Here is a 12,206-nt window from a genome sequence, read left to right as displayed (position 1 = left end):
TTCTTTTTCTTTTCTTTTACTTTCTTTTTAACTTCATGATTTTGTCCTAGAAAATTTACAAATTCCACTTATGTGCGCCTCTGTCCCCAGCCTGGTAGCTATCCTTAAAAAGAAACTTGGGTGCTCATGGGCACATAGAGTTCAGCCGATAGTTGGAAGCGTGGGAGGAGTCCCGGGAAACCAGAGAAGCACTGTTAAGATGTGCCCAGATGGAATTCCCGTGAGGCTCTCTTCTGTGAAGTGGGACTTTTGTGGCACCAACAGCAAAGCAATTCACGAACAAAAAGCCTTCTCTAGCGTCACCATTGTTGATATTCTCTGTTTCTTGCCTCCCTCTGCTTTTGTTTGGCAAGGGGTTTCTTATTTATTCACACACACGTTTTTACAAGATTAGAACAAATGTCTATGTTAATAACATCCCGAGTTATTATTTTGGGGGGAGAGGTGCACATTTCATCTTGGTGTTTGTGTGGGGTTTTGCTGAGGAAAGCAAACAGAATTGAATTGAATGAAGATTCACTCAGCCTGACTAGATGATGGTGTGCCGTGTAAATGTACCGAACATTTTTTTTTTTATTCACTTTCTCAGGAGTGGATAAGGAGAGGCACTATTTGCAGTGTGTGAAGTATTGTTTAAAAGTGAGAACTCCCTGTGAGGTGTGGTTGTAGCAGGAGTAGGTCAAGTATTTCCTTCTTTCGTATTTAGCCAGAAGAGACCACTTAGCTCCTCTGAAGCCTTGCTTATAACTGATCATCCCTTTCTTTTTTTTCTGTTCACAACATTATGATCCAACTCTTGTTCTTGTACACTAGTGAGATCTTTCATTCTGAAAATCCTGCTACAAGCAAGTTCTGACCAATTCATCATTCTTGCTGCCATTCTCTACTGAAGTACATCTTGGTTCATGCTAGGCTGAGAATGAGCTCAGCAGAGAAAGGAGAAATATATAGTGGTTTAAGGATGAAAAGAAAACGAATACTCTGGTGGTTTTTCAGTTTGTGTTTGTTTTGTTTTTTTTAGTTTTGAAAAGACCCAAGCTCCCACTTTTTAATTTTTTTAATTCAAAAGGAAGCAGTTTGATATATTAGAAACATTGTCTTTGGAGTCCAGGAGACCTGAGTTTGGAGTTGCACTTTGTGACCTCAGACAAACTTCTTACTCTTTCCGAGGTTCAGTTTGCTGCCTGTAAAATAGGAATAATAGTATATCATAGGGTTGTTACATGGATTAAATAAGAATACTTCGTATAAGGTGTATGGCACAAGGCTTTGCCAATAGCAAGTGGCTTGCTATTCTTCTTGTATTAACAAAGCCGTCCAGGTATTTCTTCCCATTAGTAATTTTCATAAAATACATATTAAACTCTGTAATTTAATATGATTTAAAACTTTTAATAAACATGTCTAGAGTTTAAGATTTAAGACTTGAAAAAGAGTTCAAACAGGACTGGTTTCTCTGTGATTAAGTAGTGGGCAGTCATAAGATTTGTATTTTATGACATGTTTAGGAGAAAGTACTGAATGAAGCTTGTAATAGTAACAGCCCCTTTAATGAGAGGACCAGATAGAGAAGTCATGTCCAGTGCTGCCTGGGAAAAGGGTGGACTTCCTGTGGCGTCAAAACAGTTCTGAGTAAAGGACCTCTAACTAAAAAATGCAGGGTTTCCCCCGTGCCCCTCCCCCCATGAATCGATCTATTGCATCCTAATGATACTAAGTAGAAGTTGATTTTTCAGAGGAAAGAAATACTTGAGAGAATTGAATTGTCTGTCAGACTTGCATATTTCTCTTTGGAGAAACTGAAACCTGTTTGTTCTGTAAAAGCAGTTATTTGTGTCTAGATTTGCTCTCTTGGAAACCATAATTAACCCTTTAGGGGTAAATAGTTTTCTCTCCCCTAAATGGCTTTGATTGATTATTATTATTATTATTTTATTAATTTTATTTTATTTTTAAACTTTACAGAATTGTATTAGTTTTGCCAAATATCAAAATGAATCCGCCCCAGGTATACATGTGATTTTTTTTAAAGATTCATTTTCCCATATAATCTCTCAGAGGCCGGGGATCAGATAGCCTGCAAAGTATGTACCACACTGTGTACCCAGGCTCAAAATTAATATTTTCATCTTTATTTTAAAGATTTTTTTATAAAAGTAATATAAGCTTATTATAGATCCTTTGGAAAATACAGAAAAATGGAAGAGAAACCATACACAGCTCCACCGTCTAAAAATCAACATCATCACAATCTTGGTACATTTCCTTCTGGATGTTTCTCTGTTTGTACAGAGCACCATGGTGGATAGTCATGACTGAATATATATGTAGGGTCTTCAAGGATCTTCTCATGAGGCCAGGTGCTGTTGGACAGAAACTGGTGGTAGCCAGGCAAAGTGTGTGGGCCTGCTCATAAGGATGAGAGGATCACAGAGAGAGCAGACTGCCCTCGGATCCCTCAGCCCCGTGGGACGTGTGGTTTTCCTCAAGTGGGAAAAGATTGTAAAGGGAAGGTGGTGGCTGTAGGCGAACTCAGATCTTCAGATTGTCCCCATGGTAAGTAACAAGGACCAAAAAAAAACCCCAAAAAACAGACTTTTGCTCTGTTCTGGTATTTCTGTATTCAGGAAGAAATCATTAGTTTCAGTAAGTTCAGGTTTTGAAGGTAACTTCTTCCTCTTGAACATTTCCCAGTAGGGATTATATTATTGTCATTAACTTGAAATGTGGAGGGGGAGACATAAACATGAGAGAATTGAGAATTGTTAGCACATAACAAATTTTTACAGCATCTATCCCTGACCTGAATCATGACTATTTTCTTCTGAGTTAAATCTTTCTTTATAGATGCTTTCTAGTCTGTCCTATGCATCTCTGACTTTTCTCATGCTGAGTCATACTTTGTTCTGTTTCTTAAATATAAATATATATCCGACATCACCGACTCAGTGGACATGAGTTTAAGCAAACCCCAGGAGACGGTGAAGTACAGGCAAGCCCAGAGTGCTGCAGTCCATGGGGTCACAAAAAATCAGACATGACTTAACAGCTGAACAACAATGTATACATATGTATGTATCTCTATTATTGGACAAAGACTGGAAGAGTGGATATGGCATTGGAAATGTGCAATATATCCAGAGATCACTTGTGTTGAGAGATGATTTCATTGTAATCCTTCCTGATTGAACCTCTCAAACCTTTGATTCTCATCTGCAATGTGAATGTTTTATTCCTTTTCCCTTGGCTCTGTCTCCATCTGCATGCAGTCCTCAGGTGGACTTCTTTACTAAAGAGAAGAGCATAATATTCTTCAAGTTTGTCTAGCTCTTTGGCATTTAAACAAGCTAGAGAGATGCATAAATTTAGCAAAGGATTGGGGCCAAAGTGATGGCTGAACTGGCATCATTTCACATTTTTCATGCTGTGTATTTATAGCAATAAATTTCAAGCAAGGAAATAGATTGCATGGAGTATGCTGTATTAGGAAGGAAGTTTGTATACTTTTGTGGCTTATTAGTATCTTAGTATAACCTTCTTCCCACTTCGCTTGTTGAGTGAACTGAAATGGATAAGTTCAGGGGCTTTTTGGTTGTTATTCATGTGTCTGGCCAGTTAAAGGGTAAGTTTTTTTTTTTTTATTTAAAAAAAAAAAAAAAAACTAAACTGAGCTCCCAGAATTATTACATGGTTGTTGTGGCTTTCCTTCTCTTTCAGTCTCTCATTCTAAGAGACTGAAGATACCCTCTCATGACTGCTGCCCTCGTAGCTGCTAAGTTCTAGAGCTCTGTGGTGAAACTCATATGTTAACTTAAAAGAACAAACAGTACCCCAAAAACAAACAGTGCCCAATTTTTTAATGAGGAGATAACAATAGTACAATAAAATTGTATTTCTCAGTCAATGAAATCTTATAATCAAAAATACTGAGAAAATTTTGCTTCCATGATTGTCTTGCTTTTTGAATTAGGGGTGGGTTATAGTTCAGAAAAGAATTGCCCAAATGTTATTTATTTAATATATAAATATATAACATATATTTAATTATATATATAAATTATATATATAGTTTATAACTATAATATATAAATGATGATGATAAGGATAAATAACAACACCTTATTTTTTCAAAAAAAGATAGATACTAGCCTAAATGCTTTCATGAATTATCTCATTTAGTTGTATCCACAAACTTTTAAGTCATAATATTATCATTCTCATTTTATAAATGAAGAAACCCAGTTTTTTGAGAGCTTAAGTAACTTCCTTTAGAATATAGTTCTTAAATATATAGAGTAAATAAATGATAACAGAAAATATTCCCCTCCACTAAATATGCTTTCTCCCACATAGTCCATCTATTAGAGAGTTTTGGAATAGGGGCTTGTTTTTTCTAAAAAAAAGAGAAAACCTTGGTAGACATTTTAGTCTTCATTAATCATACAGAAGAGTTAGGATGTGAATTTGAGTGAGCAAAGAACTTGTTGGATTTGTAGCTGTAGGGTAATAGGGTTGTTGGTGGAAGATTTAAAGGAGGGGTGATGGTGAATAAAGTTTGTTTTTACAAAAGGCACAAGCAAGCCAACTGACTTTCTGTGCTCAAGGTCATAGGATTGGAGTAGAACATCAAAAACATATGCCATCTACTGCAAAAGTTTCACCTTTTACCCCAATAAAACTTTTCTCATATGTCACCTTTGAGACACATACCAGAGCTTATTGTTCTATAGAGCTTCCAAATAAAGTGCATTTACTTCGAGGACAGAAAATGTAAATTTTAAAAAGTATTTTAGATTTAGAAAGCATGACTTTTGAATTCTAAGTATTTATTATCCAGTAGGGACTGTGAGCCCATGAGTAGGTACTAATTATCTTCATCTTTACATCTAGAGTGCCTGGGAGTCTGACAGGGAACATCATAAAGAGTCCATAAAGCTTTTTGAATACATGAATGAGTGAAGAAATGAATGAACAAAGTTATAGAGTTTTCTCCTATCATCTGCTAAACGTCTGCCTATCATTTTAAAGACCCTCCTTTTAAAAACATTAAAAAGAGGATATGTAACCTAGTTTTATTAATAATATGGAGTATTCATTCATATATAATTGGACTGACTGATAAAAGAAAACTTTGTAGTTTGGTTCATAAAAGAAAATTCACAATTGAGTGGCGTGGGGACCACACCTTCAGACACAGACACTCCATTCAGACTTGCAGACCCCCACCCTGCTCAGTGTCTGGGCTGCAGCCCAGACTGAGGTTGGACCGCGGGAAGAAGGAAGCCCTGTGGTTAAACCACTTGGGATGATCGAAAGTCGACCATACTTATTTGCAATTTGGCAGCCACATTAGCTTTTTCCTCCAGTGTGCAGTTTTCCCTGGCTGTTTCACTCTGTGGGCTGCTCACCATTGGTGATCTGGCAGAGGCATCTGAGGAGGCTCACCATGGCTCCCTCCTGACAGTTCCTTTGGCTGTTCCAGTGCTTTCCCTGACTCGGCCGTGCTCTCTGGTCTCAGGGAGTTAATCAGTTGCAGTGAGTGCAAAAGAAGTAAAAAGAAAGACAGGAAAGTGTGACCTGAGGATGATGATAATGGAATGTTAAATTTAACATGACCTGAGTTGTAAATATTTACAGCATGTGAAAATGTTCCTGGCTCCTCCTACTGTTTTACATGCTTTGATTCAGATCCTTAGAAATTTCTGGTGGGCTTTTGATATTTGAGCCCATCAATGTATCTGTCTTGATACTCCAGATTTGAATACCATCTTAGTTAGAGGCATGGTGTGGTGGTTATGATGTGTGAGTGTGTGAGTCTCTCAGTGTCCAGGAGAGGAAGGTTGTGAAGATGCCTTTTCTTGTGGGACAGACCTGCGTCTCCCGGGATGAGCTAGTGTACGTAAGCGTGTTCGTTTTCTTTTTCCTGTTTCTTTCAACCTATGTCTTTTTCTTTCCCATTTTCATCTCAAGTTGATACTATGTTATCTGCACTAATACCTGGGTATAGTTTCCTACCGGCATTGAACCTCAGTTAGAAGAATCTCAGGCCTTAGTGATCTTAATTTTAACTGATTTCCCTGGGTAAAATGCTCCTGATATCAAATAACTGTATGTTGAATATTTATTATTGCTTGAAAGCAGTGTCTTGGAAAGGATGTCAGGGGTTTCCTAAAGGAGTAGTAAAATTCCATTTTCCCTGTTGCATTTACCAGCTGCCTTGCAATTTGTGTAGCCTGAAATATGGTCAGAGTGCACGTTACCCAACTTTTCCTGGCAGCTCCTGCTCGCTCATGCTTCACGCAGATGATGTCCCATCCCTCTGCCAACAGGGACATGTCGGGACCTGGTCGTATCTTCATGACTCTAGCAGGGAAGGGTGGATGCCAGGAAAATAAGAATCAAGCTAGTTAACCTACCTGACTTAAAAAAAGTACCACTGCATTTTGTTGAAAGTATGGGAGTTTGGAGGTGTTCCCCAATCAAACCTAAATCTTTAGGTGGTCAACTATGATTGAGTTGCTGTTTTCTTACAGGTGTATGGAGGGTATCATTTCATGACTCCCCTAGGCCTGAATGGACGGGTGATTAAAATACATACATTCATGGATCATATCAGAGAGAAAGGATTCTAATTTGTGGTCAGAATGGGTCTACTCTTGTGTACTGCTAGGGTTTATCAGGATATTCCTTGCTGAAATTTGCTTGTCCAGTTTTGATTGAACCACTTAAATTTAACAAACTTTAGCCTTGCAAGAAAAAAACAGAAAATCCTAGAAAGTTAAGAGTTTGCTAATATCTTGTGTAGGATTTCAATAATGGGAATCAGGATGAAAAACCAGTGTTGGCTGATGACAGTTAAAAGTTGGGCTTATAATAAATTGTATTTGCATTTCAGTTAACGGCTTGCAAACTGCCCTACATGTATTATTTTATTTGAGCTTTGTCATTGTTCCCTGAGGGAAAATGTCTATTATTACTATCATTATTATCAACATCACCTTCCATTTTACAAATTATAAAATGGAGGCTCTGAGAATTTAAGAGATTTTCCCTAAATTACTTAACTGACATGCCAATGCAGGAGACATATGAGATGCAGGTTTGATCCCTGGGAAGGGAAGATCCCCTGGAAGAGGGCATGGCAACCCATTCCGGTATTCTTGCCCGTGGAAAGAGGAGCCTAGTGGGCTATAGTCCATAGTGTTGTAAAGAGTTGGACACGACTGAGGCGACTTAGCACGCATGCACATACTGTAGCTAAGTCTAACTTTCTGAGGAGTTCTCTGTCTTTCATTATCTCTTAGTTGGCATTCTGACAGAAATAAAGCTGTTTTATAAATGCATATCTTATAATGCTGCTATAGCCAATATAGGAAATGGCATTGAAGTGACATACTTTGCCTGCTAAAATCAGCACAATTTGTGAAACAGGCCTTACCGCTCATAAACTCCCTTAGCTCCTGCACACTTTACTACTATATTGTTATAATGAAGTTTGCAAAGCACTGCAAAGACTGAGATGCACTTTTCCCCTCCCCACACCAGACAGTGCTATGACACGTCTGGAGACTTTAACAGACAGCGTGGGCCTACGGTGAAGTACTTATTAAAATTTAGGTCTTTCTTCACGAATATACTTCTTATTTTAAAAGATGTAATTTTATTTTTATTTACTTATTTGTTTTCGGCCAAGCCGCTGCATGGCACTGTGGGATCTTAGTTCCCCAACCAGGGGTGGAACTTGTGCCCCCTGCAGTGGAAGCACGGCTTCTTATCCACTGGGCCACCAGGGAAGTCCCCATGAATATATTTCTTTTTAAAATTGAAAAAAACTGTATCTAAGAATTTGTATCATTGCTTTAAAATGTGTTTCTAATGAATAGAATTAAAATTACATTTTATGGATTCTTCAACATTGATAAACTGTTAAAAATGATTATACTGTAATTTGAGGTATAAAATCTTTTATATCACTTAAATGAATAATTCATTATATGTAACACAGCTGGAAAATTCTGTCCATGCAGTTACTGATTGTGTAATGCTATCAGTTTTTGATAAACATGTTCCACGTTTCTCTATTTTGCACATATAAGCATTAAAGTCACCCACTATTTGAAGACAAGAGATTGTCACTTTTTAGGAGTTAGCATCAATAGATACATCTGGAACTAGGTAAGAAATTAAAAGACCAGAGAAAAAATCAGACTAACCCCATTGGTAAAAATTGAGTTCCTCAGGAGCTGACCAATATAAGGTCTTTTCCAGACGTGACCACTGACTATAAAAGGCTTTTAAAGTACACATCATCATTATTGTAGAAATGTAACTTATTCAAGTAGGTGAGATAAATCAGCTCCCCATCTATCAAGCTGCAGCTGAACAAGGATGATAGTATCTGACCTGTAGATGACTTTTCTTATTGCCTGTGCAAATCAGGTCACTATGAAATCACTGTTTATTAACTTTATTCAGTAACATGATGGTCTAAGTATTTCAAGACTTGTTTATCCCTCTTCCACATGACATGCAATCAGATCCTGCCCTCTGCTCCACAAAGGTTTTTCTGACTGAAACAGGTAAATTGAACAAGAGCCCATGAGAATGCAAACTTCTGTACATGTGGTCATTACTCATGTACCTTGCTTTGGTTAAATAAACCCTTGATGTCCTTGATGGTTTGTTTGCCAAGAACTTGATAATCCCCTCCCAATTGCTGCTATCAAATGCAAGCAAGGAGAAATATGAATGGTTATGAACTTGCATGATGCTGGTATATGCACACAGTGATATTTGGCACAGTTAAACCTTGCTTAGTAGCTTCCTGGTTCATTTTCTTTTCACTCCATCAGAGTTTGGGCCTTTGTGGACCATCACTGTACGCAGTTCATAGTGATATATAGTTCACATTTCTCGAAGGGCTATGAGGTTTAAGCAATAATCTTGTGCCATCATCATCTGATCTATTCCTGGAAGGTGCATCTTCAAAAGCTTTTGACTTTTTTTGGATGCCCAGTGCAGTACCTTGGGTTCCACTTTTTGCCTGCCACCCCCACAAGCCCTAAATTTTACACACACACACACAATATTAAGCTAAGTACAAGACTTTCAAAGAAAGGCATCTCTTTCTTGTTATGGCAGGTAGTGTCATGGTGAAACATAAAAGTTGTCCCAATTGGTTCCTGAAACTTGGAAAAGTTTCACTGTTTCCGCTGAACTGAATCATCATCTTAGTTTTTTAAAGCTAATCAATTCAACAAGACAGGACTGATTGCTCAGGCAGATTAACTGCCCCTGAGACAAGCGTTCAGAATAATTCTTGTATGATCTTCAGTATTGGTGTGTAGCAATAATCTTTACTGTCCTATTTTGTTTAATTGTCTGTGTAGATATTCTCTAGAAAGGAGGTTGATTAAACTTTGACATAACTTGAATCCATTGTATGAACTATATTAACATACATAATTATGCCTGGAAGAGAACTGTACATAATTTTAAAATTTATGGTTAAGAGATCTATACAATTTTTTCTCTGTAGCTTTCCTTTAGCTGTGTGTTAGGAGGTATTCAGGAATATGAGTTTAGGTTAATAACCCATGACAGAGCTAAAGTCAGGAAGAGGTGGTCCCAGAGGACCCGAGTTAGCTCTTGTTGGAAAAAACTCAAAATTGGGAAATAGGACTTCGGAGGCATAGGTCAAAGGAGGATATGAAATATTTGCCCCACAGCCCCTACATGAATAACCTTTATTTTGGAGAGGAAAGGTTTCTCAGACTTACTCAATGAGGATTAAAATGGGAATAAACATATATTCCCTATATTCTCTCTCTCTCTCTCAGTGGTCTATAAACTCATAAATGAAACCATAAAGACTTAAAATCTAACATTGTATTCAGTCTGAGCTGTTCCACTTTAGCAGTTTGGGACTTCAGGCATGCTGCTATTCATCTGTGAGCTTCATTTTCTTTGCCTCTACAGAGGGTATTGACAGCGTTTATATTGTGGCATTGTTATGAAGAAAAAATGAGGTAATATTAAAAAGTGTTTAAGTCACAGATACTGGCACATTGAAGATACTTAGTAAATGTGGATTTCCTTCTTGTTCAGCAAAAGCTTAAGGAGGAAAGCTGGTGGTGGGAATGTTTATGTGTTTCATTATTTCAGTAGAATTTGCCAAACATATTTACCTCATTAATGCTGAGTAATTAAAACAGAGACTCATACCTAAATGTGAACACAGAGATATTTTATAACTGAGCTATCGCTCCATTTTTGTAATGCAGTATGGACTCTTTCTTTACCTCTGTGTCTCTGAAAATCTTATAATTTTGAAATATAAGTTCTTCTGGGAGTCTTCTGATTGAAATGTTGTTGTTATTGTTGTTGTTCAGTCACTCAGTCATGTCTGACTCTTTGTGACCCCATGGACTGCAGCACGCCAAGCTTCCCTGTCCTTAACCATCTCCCTGAGCTTGCTCAAACTCATATCCATTGAGTCAGTGATGCCATCCAACCATCTCGTCATCTGCCGTCCCCTTCTCCTCCTGCCTTCAATCTTTCCTAGCATCAGGGTCATTTCTAATGAGTCAGCTCTTCGCATGAGGTGGCCAAAGTATAGGAACTTCAGCTTCAGCATCAGTCCTGAATATTCAGGACTGATTTCCTTTAGGATGGACCGGTTTGATCTCCTTGCAGTTCAGGGTACTCTCAAGAGTCTTTTCCAACACCACAGTTCAAAAGCATCAATTCTTTGGCACTCTTACTGAAATGGGCATTCTTCAACTCCATTCATATCATGGCTTTATAAGATAACTGAGAACTCCCTGAACTGACAATGTAGTGTATGTTTGTGAGTTTATATGTTTTCTTGGGAAGCCAGCGTGTGGCTTTCGTCATTTCCAAAGAGTTAGGGAACCCAAAATATTTAATACTGATCATCATGATGACTTTCTGCTTAAATTTTTTGGCCTGAGAATATAAATTTTGCTATTGATGTATGTTAAAGACTTGTTGTATACTAGGCTAAGCTTGTTAAATGTTTTATCACAATGGAACCTGGGCCTTTATGAGTCTAGGTCCATAGAGATATTTTCAAGCCCTCAGGAATAGAAAGTCCAGGCGCAGTTTGCCCTAGCCTAGCAGAATACCAAAACCAGGGATGGACAATTCACTCAGCTGTTTACTTTGTACATAGTTTTCCCTAAAATGTGAAAATTGTGATTTAATAATAGTACTGTGTTTCTACACCATGTATTAAAGGTATGAGAGGGTTTTTTTTAAAGCATTAAAAAGGGTGACATTAAGATGATCATCTTACAAATCATGGTGTGTGGAATACACCTTAGACCATGAACCTCAGTTTGGGGGGATTTTATTTATTTTCTATGTATGTATGAAAAGTCTATAATTGCCAGAAAGATTAGCTCCATCTGTTCCTCATTCCCTCTATGGGACTTGGGAGGGGCAAAAATTTATGGAAGATTCAGATTGGTTAAAAAACCCACAGCAGGAAGCCTTTTGTCTTACTAAAATATCCTGGTTACAGGGTTTCCCTGGTGACTCAGCAGGTAAAGAATCCACCTGCCATCCAGGAGCCATGGGTTGGATCCCCGGGTCAGGAAGATCCCCTGGAGGAGGAAATGGCAACCCACTCCAGTATTCTTGCCTGGAGAATCCCATGGACAGAGGAACCTGGCGGGCTGCAGTCCATGAGATTGCAAAGAGCTGAACATGACTGAAGTGACTTAGCATGCACGCATTCCAGTTAACAGCTGGGAAAATTAGGGATAACCCATTTGCCAGATAGCTGGACATTGGCCAGTTTGAGGAAATCTTCAATACAGGATCTTAGCAAATTCTTAGTTTGTTGTTGAATTGACCCATCATGATATAGACATATCTTGAAATGATCAAAACTTGTGAGTTATAAGTAAGGTTGTATTTTCCTCAATGAGAATTAATTGTTGTCCAGCCTTACCGGACATGTCCCGATGTAGCCCTTTTGTACCTGAAGTTTGTTCATGTCTATTGGGTTTTAAGCATTGTTAATAATACAGTCAGAGCAACACTGGAGAGTTAGTTTTAGTGGTGTTTGCCAGCTCAACCAGCTGATTACTTTGTTCTGAGCATAGTTCGTATACCTGGTAGAGTTCTCTCATCTCTTATGCAGTTCTTGTGGTTCCTGTAGACGTGCCTTCCAACTTGAT

At 38.0% G+C, this 12,206-nt stretch overlaps 1 protein-coding gene across 5 annotated transcripts in view; it reads left to right on the top strand.

The window, feature by feature from the left end:
• NFIA (nuclear factor I A) overlaps positions 1–12,206 on the top strand; it is a 405,480-nt gene that overhangs the window by 137,503 nt on the left and 255,771 nt on the right. The window lies entirely within an intron of this gene.

The sequence above is a fragment of the Bubalus bubalis genome, chromosome 6, assembly GCF_019923935.1.
Source record: "Bubalus bubalis isolate 160015118507 breed Murrah chromosome 6, NDDB_SH_1, whole genome shotgun sequence".
Lineage (NCBI taxonomy): Eukaryota > Metazoa > Chordata > Mammalia > Artiodactyla > Bovidae > Bubalus > Bubalus bubalis.
The sequence above is the reverse complement of the archived record's forward strand: the minus strand, read 5'-3'. Positions and strand labels throughout refer to the sequence as shown.